Raw genomic sequence first — 12548 nt, forward strand, 5'->3', positions numbered from 1 at the left:
AAAAAAAAAAACAAACAAAAAAACAACACAACCCTTTGACTGAAAATAGTGCAATAAAAGAACAAGGCATTCAGACTCGGAAATGTTGACATGAAACTAGTCACAACATAACAGTTCCGATAATGAAACAACAGGAACAATCCAGACAAACTTCAAGTCAAGTGGCTTTTTATTGTCATTACATCAGAGTGCAGGTACACAGTGTGACGAAATTTCGTTCCTCCGCAACCATGGTGTAACACAAATTGACAGTACAACAGACAACATAAAGTGCGGCAGGGTAGCAGTTCAAGACTGTGCAAAATGTGCAGCATAGGGCAATCTCACAGCAAAACATTACAATAAATACAACAGGCCAGAGACAATTGAGACATAATGGTGTAAAGAGCTGGTACAGTGCAATGTGGTCTAAGTGGTGTCTGAGATGAGTGATATACTGTATCATATGGAACATACATGAACACAGTGGTTCTGAGGTAGTTAATAGGTCCTGTGGGAGAGCAGCAACTATTTCTGGTGGGGGGTTCAGTGCAGTCTTTTTGTGCGTGTGTGGGGTCAGATCAGTGTTGGTGTGTGTCAGTTCTGTGTCTGGGAGTTGAGGAGCCTGACTGCCTGGTGAACAAAGCTATTACAGAGTCTGGAGGTGGAGGCTCAGATGCTCCTGTATCTTTTGCCGGACGGCATCAGAGTGAAGAGACCGTGTGATGGGTGGGTTGGGTCTTCCACAATGCTGGTGACTTTGCGGATGCAGCGTGTGGTGTAGATGTCACTGATGGAGGGGAGAGAGACACCAATGATCTTCTCGGCTATCCTCACTATCCGCTGTAGGGTCTTGGGCTCCGAGATGTTGCAGCTCCTGAACCAGACGGTAATGCAGGCGCTCAGGATGCTCTCTACAGTCCCTCTGTAGAACATGGTGAGGATGGGAGGTGGAAGGTGTGCTTTCCTCAGTCTACAGGAAGTAGAGACGCTGCTGGGCTTTGTTATGGAGCTTGTGTTGAGGGACCAGGTGAGGTGCGTGAATAACAGCAATTCAGACTTTCTACCCTGTAAGAGAGAGAGAGAAAAGTTGTGAGGGAAAAAGAATTAAAGCAATGAGACAAGCTGGTGTCTTTGTGTGTGTGTGTGTGTGTGTGTGTGTGTGTGTGTGTGTGTGTGTGTGTGTGTGTGTGTGTGTGTGTGTGTGTGTGTGTGTGTGTGTGTGTGTGTGTGTGTGTGTGTGCAATGGGACTGAATAATCTCACCATTTTAAATGAAGTCCCAGTGAAAGTCCATCAGTCTTCTCAGCAGAGTGGATACATGTGGGTTGACTGTTGTCATCTTTTTGCTGGTGGCTTTGCCAGTTTTTTTGGACAAGTCTTTGCCCCGTCCAGCCTTGGTGCCTCACTCAGGGTTTATACCAATGAAGCGCCTGAAAAATAATAGTGTCTCTTCAGACAGTGTAAAACTCAATTTGTGTAACTCACTTACATTAACAACACAACAAAAAGCAGAAAATGTTTTGTTCACAATAGTATACCATTAAAGAGATAAGAAACACATGTTTTAGTGAAAATACCTAACCTTTGGATGAATTCAAGAGTGCATGAGGCCTCTTCTTGGTATTCGAGATTGAAGATGTAGAAGATAGAAAATAAGGCAGCAAGCCCTGTCAAGAAGGTGGGTTGCATCCCCTCACATATTACATGGCCCTCAAGGCTGACCATCCAGCGCTGAATACAGTGTCCTGCTGTTCCACCTGAAACATGACAAAAAAATTCCTGTCAAATTCTTTTGAAATACAGCAAATTACAACCTTGTGTGTGAACCCTTGATAAATTGACACATGACATACATACACACACACAACACACACATGTGTAGAGTGTATTTTTTCAATGGAAACTTAGATCTGCATGAAGAACTAGTCCTGTGGTGTTCTCTGAGAAATGAGCCATCAGAAGCTGGGTGACATTTTCGAAAGGTCCTTTTGCAATTAGGGATACAACACTGCAGTTTTAAATTGTGCATATTTCTGTGAATTTTCACGTGTCTCACATAGGCAACTGAGCAGTTACACTGATATGCACATATCTGACAAGAAAACATAATTGCAAACTTGACTGTTATGATTCAATAAATGTACTTACTAAAATAAATGAAAGTACTTAATGTGATCAGTAGCGCAGCATCAAATACTCTTGAGTACCTGTAATGTCAAAGAAATATGTCACACTCACCAAACATTGAATAGGTCAAATAATACTGCTATGGGCTGCCATAGATTCATTAATTAATGGCAAACATGGTAACACCAATGGTAATTTATATTAAACCACAATAGAAAAACAGTCTTACACTGACTAAAAAAATAGTGAGTTACAGTAAAGGAAATCTTCTTCAGCACTCAATTTCTGAACTAAAATTTAAAATCTGGAATACCACCCAATAATCAGCAGGAAAAGAAGTCTAATGTTATGTTGTGCGGTGTATTTACATCAATAAGCATCATTACACTTCACAAATTCACTAATAAAATTATGTTTTTTTCTGTTTGCAGACACTAGAAAAAGACCTGCAGTCCAGAAGATTGAGGTCCAATAGAATGTTCCTGCTTGAAAACCCCACTTTTGACCTGAAAATGAAAAGGCTCAGAGATGGAAACATTTCTGTCTTTGAAGAAAACCAGGTAAATATTTGTATTAAAACATGGGTAAAGTCCAAAGACATGTTTAGATATTAGCCTGACATATTGTTTTTCTTTGTCCTGGTCTTGGATACTTTGGATACCTGTCTTGCACATAGTTTACCCGGCTACAAGTACACCTACTTTATCAACAAGCCCTTTAAAACACTTGAAGGTCCATGTTTTAAACCAGGAACATGTTCATGGACCAAGGTGTAAAATAGTGAGCTAATTAAATACTCTTATTATACGCTATTATAATACACTATTTTGTCATTTTAGTAGAGCTTACCTTTTTTTAAGAGCTCCAGCAATTTAATTACTGAATATTGTGCTTATTTCATATTTTTTTTAGACTGAAGCCATCATTGAGAAGACTTTTGCAGTCCTAAAATATGACCGATCAAGTTTAAAAAGAACATCCTTCGTTTCAGAGGTCATGACACCAGAGGTAAGAACTTTTTATATATTTATTAAAACATCTTTTATTTTTATTAACATTAAATCTGAACAATCTGCTGTTTTTTTCTGATTATTTTTTGACGCCAGCGATCCTACCGGGCAATAAATAAGGGGCTCCGTCTCATCTCTGATCATAACCGAACCGCACTGTAGAAGAGAAACGAAAGGAGCTATACCAAACGGATTTTTCTTGACCATTGGAGTTCAGACATTGGAAAGAAGACATTGGACAAATATACATCTAAGTTTATATATTTTAAATAGGCAGGTTTGGCATGTTTATCTGTAAAAAACTGCTATGTTTATAGATATTGGCAGCTGGGATATGTCAGAACAGAAACAATAAATAAGTGTATTTAATGTAGGCTAATATGGGCTGTCTACTTAGTGGGACAAACAATATTAACAAACTGCTTATATTATAATCATGACTTTGAACAAAGGAGACAAGTTGCGGAACATGGATAAAAGGAGAGGAAGTATACCCTTTCCTCCCTTCAACCTGCAGAGTTTACACCGGAGGAGCATACCAGTGGACCACCGCGAGTTCTGCTCCACCATGCCCTCAGTGCAGAGCGCCGAGCTCTCCACACTCACGCGCTGCACCTCCTACGGTCCCGGGGAGCAGCACCGTGACAGCTGCGTGTCTGATTCATCCGACTCTGTCATCTCCTCCGGGAGCGACTCCCATGGACACACCTACAAGGTTGTGCTTCTTGGCGAGCTCAACGTAGGGAAGTCGAGTCTGGCGAGGATATTTGGTGGAGTTGAGGACAGTCACGACTCAGAGGAGACAGGTAAAGTCTTGGTGCCAATGTGGGCACTTTTGTTGTTGCGAGATAATGCTTGCTTTTTTTTTTTTTTTTTTTTTTTTTTTTTTCTGTATTTTCTAACTGACATGCATATACATTTTATATTAAAGTTATGGTGTTGCATCTGTAAAGCTATATTGTGTCTATATGGCTACAATGATTTTGAGCTAGAATCAACTACATTCAAACAAAAAGTGAGAGCTGGGGGTGCTTTTTACGGCAGGCCACCTGCCGTAAAATACACCCCCTTGTAACTCAGTCTGTGTTGATGGTAGGTCAAATCAACTTTATAATGACATAGTTGAGACCAATTCATGTTGATTCTATGAGTTTCATGCATGTAGGACCAGTGTAGCCAATATTAGGGGAGGGGTGCATTTTACGGCAGGTAGCCTAAACAACCAACCAGCTTTACAGATGCAACACCATAACTTTAATATAAAATGTATATGCATGTCAGTTAGAAAATACAGAATAATAATTTTATAATTATATCTCAGTATTAAATATAACAGGATGCACTGCTGTCAGGCCTCGTCGTCAGTACATGGTTTTTCTAACAGAAACAAGCACAGCACTCACATACAACACAGTATGTGTCGAACACAGGACATAACTATCCAATCAAAACATTACTTCGTAAACTCTTTAATATGCCAACGTTTTGTAAAATCATTTAAAAGTCACTGCCTTTTGGTAATCACATCGCTGAAACCATCGTTTTTGTACATTATGCAAAACTACATTTTCCCGTGTAATCGTAGTATAAAGCAACATTGAGTTCTTTTCTGTAAATCAGCGATTTTCATCAACGTTAACTGAAAAGTAAGATATTTTTCTCTCGCTATTTTTAGCGATATCGAAGCGGATTGTATCCGTTTTCGAAAGCAGACCGTACTGTGCGCGTTCACGAGAAGGGGATGCATTTCACGGCGGGGGTGCTGAATAATTAACTATAATGTGATATATAACACCAACCAACACTGACAATAAAATACACACTGAAACCTACTTTGAAATAACATATCAATTAAAAACAAAAAACACATTGCACTCTGAATTTACCTGTTCCATAAGGCTCACTGGCAATTTCGATCGATGATTCCGGTAATCTTCTACCAAGCCTGGATCATCGTCAATCTGTGACGTATCCCCGCTTGTAATTACGAAGCGAGCAGAAGTTTTAGAAGCGAGCAAAAAACTGAAACGCGCGCTGAAAACAGTGAAGCGCTCGCGTGGCTGCGAGAAACGAGCGCGCTTAACCACGCAATTCTTGATTCTCTGCTCTCGTTGTCACTGATTTTGCTCGGTTTCCTTGATTTTGCGTGCTCAATGTGTCTGACTTGCTCGATTTAACATTATCTTTGCGCTCTCATATTAAAGATACTAATTTAACGCCATACTGCTGCCTTTTCCACAACAACAGTTGGTGGGAAGAGACCTCCAGCCATAAGATTTGCCTGGAGGAGCTGATGCCTCTCTGCAAGAGTTAAGCACAAGTTTTTAAAATTGTGCAGTTTTCTCACACACTCTTTAAAGTAACTGTGTTTGCTCTCAAATCTCAATGTCCACAAACGTATAAGTGGTCCGAAGTGGATTATGAGTTCTGGATAGTGGCTGACATAATGATGCTTTGGCTTCAGTGGTTTATCAGGAAATGCTTGCTTTCTGAAGTACAAATATTCATCAATAAGCACTTTCAGGTATGCTATTTGGCCAGTTGAAATGGCTGGTGCACAAATAAGAGAAACAATTTCTCTTAATTGTAAATCCAATTGCCTAGCTTGTTTTTTGGCTGGAGATTCAATTTTTTTCTCCAATCAGTACTGGTAACATCCTCAACAAACACCAGTTTTAGACAGCATACCCATGCAGCTTATCACCTCCTGGAGTCACCTCACAAGGTTTATCAATAGCATCATTCCCTAGATACTTAAACTGACTTATTCTTCGGTTCAAGTCAAGATAAGTAAACTGTTTGTCTACCTTCACCAGATGCTGAATGTATAACGCAAGATCAGAGGCTACAATGCCTTCAAACAAATCATGGCCAATACATGGAGGCAATCCAGGCTGACACACGTGGAAAGATGACAGCTCATTAAACAAGGAGTCAAATTTTATACCTCCACTGTGGACTGAACCCTCTTCAAGTCTCTGAACATGCACTCTGTAGGACTGTACTGTACGAGTAGTGGCCCTGCAAAGAGGATCTTCAAGTCTCTGAACATGCACTCTGTATGACTGTACTGTACGAGTAGTGGCCCTGCAAAGAGGATCTTCAAGTCTCTGAACATGCACTCTGTATGACTGTACTGTACGAGTAGTGGCCCTGCAAAGAGGATCTGTCTGAAATGTGCTTCTGTCAATTTCACAGTATCTGCAGAAATTCAAGCTGAAATTCTCAAAAAAACCTCCAATGCTGTCTGACCCCAAGTTGTCACCCACAATAGCATGCAGTACTCCTTTACAGACTTGTCCATCAGGGAACATTATACCATTGTTCTCAAGGTCTTTCAAATCTTTTACCAGACGACCCAGGACCAAATCCTGACCAAAATACTTGAAATCTTGTTCTCTGCAGAGAAGAGCTAGTTGCATCTGATCAATACTTGACCTGTGGTGTGGTAATAGGTCTGCAAGTGTGAGATACACTGCCAGTATTTTGTGTTTCTTTTTTCCTGACCCAAGTGGGTTTACTACTTCAAATGCATCCTGATAAAGAATCAAGCCTAAAGAAGACCTCTCAGTAATGTTGTCCCCATCCCATACATCTTGAAAAACATCCTTAGTTTGGACTTGGGTGTGTAGTTGATTGTATTGTTCTCTTACAGATTTGCACTGAAAAAGAGCTTCAAGTGTTTGTTTTATGGGTACGTACTGAGCAAAGCACTCTTTCCCTGCTTCATTTTGTCCCAGACATATAGGCACAGGTTCAGTGTAATGAAACTGATTCTTGAACACAGTCTTTCTCCGTTGATCTGTTTTCAGTGTGTTGGTATTGTGAGCCCGGAAAAGATCTTCTGTTTTCAGATCGTCAATAAGAGTCCTAATGACATCATTCGAAATCTCAAGCACAATCAATTTCTCCCTCAGTTTAAAAAGGAATTGTGACTGGCTGATGTCATGTATTGACTGCAAATCTTCAATAATTGTCTGAATAGTGGATGATGGAAGCAGCTACTTTGCTTGTAGTTTAAGATAAAAGAGAGAAAGATTCCTCAAGAACAATGCATCATCGATATTTTCTGGGGTAACCTCTAAATGCTCAGTATTGTCAACTGCATAAACCTGCATGTCACCCAGTAAGACACTATCATTATTAGTGTGACTTCCACTTGCACCTGCTGAGTCAATGATAGATACCATCAGATTTCCCTCTGTACTTTGTTTATGTTTTCTGGACAAATGAGATGTAAAAGTTGATACCACAGTAAATGCCTTACCACAGTGCGTAAAAGGACATGCAACTGCTCGTCCTTCTTTAATGTGAATTTTAAGGTGAGAGTACAAATCAGTCAGGGAATCACATTTGTCACTGCAGAAGTCAACCTGGCAGGTCAGGTCCACTGGTATAGTCAAGCTGGGTACAGATTCACGTTTCTTATGATCTCTGTATAGATGTGCTTTCAGACCTGCACATTTTCGAAAAGTTCTTTTGCAATTAGGGATACAACACTGCAGTTTTATATTGTGCATATTTCTGTGAATTTTCATGTGTCTCACATAGGCAACTGAGCCGTTACACTGATGTGCACATATCTGACAAGTAAACATTGTAACGCGGGGTGTACACCAGGCACACACCGCGTCAGAAAACGTAGGGAGAGGCAGACCCAAGTGCCGTATAAAGCAGGCAGGAAATAAAGCCAGTAAACCCAAACTGTGTGCACACGAAAACATGCAAACAAAAACGAAACTTAAAGGACGCGGAAAACAACGCGCAAAAATAAACAAAACCGTGAACACACGGGAGAGAAAATAAAGACAACGGAAAGAACGCGGAATAACTTCGACGCGTGAAAATAGAACTAAGGACGCCAGGGGAAGACTGGCAGCAGGCGAACGCCGCAACAAAACAAAACCCTTCCCAAAATAAAAGAGTAACCGTTAGGAAGAGAGATAGCTGGAGGAAAACTTGAGATGGGCCAGTAAGAGGCGCAGGAGATAGAGACTCGAATAAGTAATAGGTAAGTGAGAGAGATTAAGGTGGCGAGACACCTTACAACGAAAAGCAACACCAGAGAAAAACAGAGAAGGGCTGACAACGTACCGGCATGACCAAAACGAATCCGTAATGATCCGTTTCCACAAGCTGAAGCCATGGCAACAGGTGAGACGGATCATTGCTGATTGTGCCGATTCAGTCTAGGACTGACTCGGGTGCCTCTTGTGGAGGTAGAAGGCATGGCATCCGAGCCAGCCCTGACAAACATAATTGCAAACTTGACTGTTATGAATCAATAAATGTACTTACTAAAATAAATAAAAGTACTTACTGTGATCAGTAGCGCAGCATCAAATACTCTGCAGTATCGGTAATGTCAAAGAAATATGTCACACTCACCAAACATTGAATAGGTCAAATAATACTGCTATTATAGGTCAAATAATACTGCTGACGCTGCTTCCTGCTGACGCTGTTGCGGAGCGAATTTTGATTGTTTCTCTAAAGTGTGATAATCTGTTTACGTACTAATCTTTACTTTTTTCCTCCCTAGACAACTATTACAGGTAGTGCTTCCACTATCAAGACAGTTGACTACTCTCTTCGACTGGAAACATCTTCGACATTTCGACATCTTAACCGAAGCTAAGTATTTCATCATGTCTGAGTCCCTTGTTGCTTGTGTTGAGTGTGGCATGTATAGCTACTCTTCTTCCGTCAGTAGTGATAATAATAATTTTATTTGTGTGAAGTGTAGGTTAGTTATTAGTATGACGGAAAAGATTTCGCTTTTAGAAGAACGCATCCGGGCTTTAGAAAGTCCTAGAAAGTTTGTAGCAGCTAGCGCAGCTAGCGTAGCGGCTAGCGCAGCTAGCGTAGGAGGCCCGGGTTGCACAGCTGTAGCTAGCGAGCCCTCAGCTCCGGCATTAGAGCCCTCGCAGCGGGGCGAATGGGTGACGTCTCGGCGGCATAACCGTAGGGCTGAGCACCGTCCTTCTCAGGTTCCCGTGTCAAACAGGTTTGCCCCACTCAGTAATACACCGACTGAGCGACCTGTTAAAAGAGCTCTGGTGATAGGAGATTCACAGCTCAGACACGTGAACGTAGCGACTAGTTTAGAGACACCAGCGGCCATAGTCAAGTGTATCCCGGGGGCTAGAGCGCCTGACATCAGGGCTAATTTAAAGGTGCTGGCTAAACGTAAATATTCTAAGATAGTTATACACGTCGGCACCAATGATGTGGGATTGAGACAGTCTGAGATCACCAAGGATAATGTTAAAGAGGTGTGCGAGTTAGCGGGGACGATGTCAGATGCCGTAATATGCTCTGGTCCCATTCCAGTTCGGCGTGGCGCAGAAACCTACAGCAGGTTATGGGCGTTACACCGCTGGATGTCTAAATGGTGCTCAGATAACAAAGTGGGCTATATAGATAATTGGACACGTTTTGAGGGCAGGCCTGGCCTTTTGAAGCGAGACGGCATTCACCCCTCTTGGGAGGGTGCTGCTCTCATTTCTCATAGCATATCTGCTAGGCTTAATAGTGGTAGTGTAGGTGTAGTTAATGGGGATTGACAAACCAGAGCCGAGGCCAGGCAGCAGACAAACTGGCTAATCCGACTGTCTGCGAGCTGCAAAGAGACGTCACCTAGGTCACACCAGATTGAAATTGTGTCTGTTCCTCGAGTACCAAAAAATAATTCTCGTAAAGTTAGTAGACAAAATTTAATCAATGTTAAATTCAACTATGCTCCCTCAGAGAGCAGTTTAAATCTGAAACTAGGACTACTAAATATTAGATCCCTGTCATCTAAAGCATTGCTTGTTAATGAAATGATTACCGATCATGATCTATGCATGCTTTGCTTGACGGAAACCTGGACCCGACCAGACGACTATATGGCCCTAAATGAAGCTTCTCCCTCTGGCTATAGATATGTCCATAACCCCCGTCCAAATGGTCGAGGAGGTGGGGTCGCTACAATATATGACTCTGATATAGGCATTTCTCAAAAATTTGGCTTCAAGTTTAATTCTTTTGAACACCTCATCCTCACTGTATCAAATGTTTCAAATTTAACAAGCAACAAAGTGTCACAGTCGTTTATGTTAATTACTATTTACCGCCCCCCTGGTTCATACTCTGAGTTCTTGCAGGAGTTTTCAGACTTCCTGTCTCATGTAGTGCTATCAGCCGATAAGGTGATTATAGTGGGTGATTTTAATATCCATTTTGAAAATCGGTGTGACTCTTTTAGCATTCATTTTCAAGCAATTCTTGATTCAATAGGTATCACTCAGAATGTGGTGGGTCCTACGCATAACTGTAGTCATACTTTAGACTTGGTCTTGTCATTTGGTATTGACATTTCCAGTTTAGCAATTCTTCCTCAGAGTGAGGCTGTTTCTGACCACAGCCTCATAACATACGAGTTGTGTTTAACTGACTGTGTTCATCGGCCACCCCGCTATCAAATTAAACGAGCTATAACACCCAGCACCATAGCCGCGCTCACTGATATTTTACCGGGTCTGACAAACACTGATCCACTTGTAGCTCCGGAAGGACTAGAGCGTTTCACCGAGCACGTCGAGACTTCCCTTCGTACAGCTTTAGACAAAGTTGCACCACTACGATATAAGAGAGCCACGGAGAGAAGAATAGCGCCATGGTACAATGAGCACACGCGTAGCCTCAAACGAGCCGCGCGGATCCTGGAACGTAAATGGCGAAATATGAAGTTAGAAGTGTATAGACTATCATGGAAAAGCAGCCTTATTGAATATAAGCATGCCCTCCATATGGCAAAGTCCTTATACTTATCGGCCTTAATAGAAAAACATAAAAACAATTCAGGACTCCTTTTTAAAACTGTTTCCAGCCTTACGAGGAGTCATGAACAAAACAATTCTCTTATTCCACTAGAGTGTAGCAGTAACAATTTTATGAAATTCTTTAATGATAAGATTGATAAAATTAGGGAAAACATTAGTAGTGCTATCTCAGAGCCTGTCAACATGCCAATGCACCTTGACAGCTGTCTGGTCAGCTCTGATGCCCTGTTCGAGTCCTTCTCCCCAATTGGTCGTGAGGAGCTTATTTCACTGGTGAAATCCGCTAAACCCTCCACATGCATACTAGATGCTGTACCAACCCATCTACTTAAAGAATTACTGCACAGCAATGTAGAACCGTTGCTTACTATAATAAATTATTCTCTGAGCCTGGGCTACGTTCCCAGTTCATTTAAACTTGCAGTCATCAAGCCGCTAATTAAAAAACCTGGTCTTAACCCCCAAGAACTGTACAACTATAGGCCAATTTCTAATCTGTCATTCATATCCAAAATTTTAGAGAAAGTAGTTTCTTCACAACTCTCTTCCTTCTTACAGACAGAACATGTCTTAGAGTTATTTCAGTCTGGATTTAGAGCTCATCACAGCACTGAAACAGCACTAACTAAAGTACTGAATGATCTCTTAATATCCTCTGATAAAGGACACATTTCGTTTCTCATACTGCTAGACCTCAGTGCTGCTTTTGACACCATTGATCATAATATTCTACTTAATAGACTGGAGACACTCATTGGCATAAGAGGTCAAGCACTCTCCTGGTTCAGGTCCTACCTGACAGATCGTTACCAATTTGTGCTAGTAAATAACGAATGCTCTGAGCATTCTAAAGTAAAGTATGGTGTCCCACAAGGATCTGTACTGGGCCCCATATTATTCTCATTATATATGCTACCACTGGGCACTATCATTCGTAGGCATGGTATTAGCTTCCATTGCTACGCAGATGATACTCAGTTGTATATATCTTCTAATCCAGATGATACCACCACAACTCTCAAGATTGAGAACTGCGTCCAGGATATTAAAAACTGGATGGCGTCTAATTTTCTTAAACTAAATTCCGACAAGACTGAGGTACTGATTCTTGGGCCTAAAGCTGTTAGAAGCAATTGGGCTGATATTCCCCTTACCCTAGATGGTTTTTCAGTAACACCAAAATCTACTGCAAAAAGTTTAGGTGTCACTATTGATTCTGATCTTTCATTTGACACACATGTATGCAATGTCACTAAGGCTGCCTTTTTCCATTTACGTAATATTGCCAAGCTGAGACACTTACTTTCTTTAGCTGATGCAGAGAAGCTAGTTCATGCTTTTGTCTCGTCGAGATTGGACTACTGTAATAGTCTTCTAATTGGATGCTCTAAACAGTCCATAAAGAAGCTACAACTTGTACAAAATGCCGCAGCTAGAGTCCTAACCAAGGCTAGGAAATTCGATCATATTAGTCCCACTCTCGCTGCACTACACTGGCTGCCGATTAAATATCGCATTGAATTTAAAGTTCTCCTGTTAACCTATAAGGCGTTAAATGGTCTTGCCCCACAATATCTGAGTGAACTCATTGATTACTACAACCC

Source organism: Brachyhypopomus gauderio, unplaced genomic scaffold (genome assembly GCF_052324685.1).
Source record: "Brachyhypopomus gauderio isolate BG-103 unplaced genomic scaffold, BGAUD_0.2 sc70, whole genome shotgun sequence".
Taxonomy (NCBI): Eukaryota; Metazoa; Chordata; class Actinopteri; order Gymnotiformes; family Hypopomidae; genus Brachyhypopomus; species Brachyhypopomus gauderio.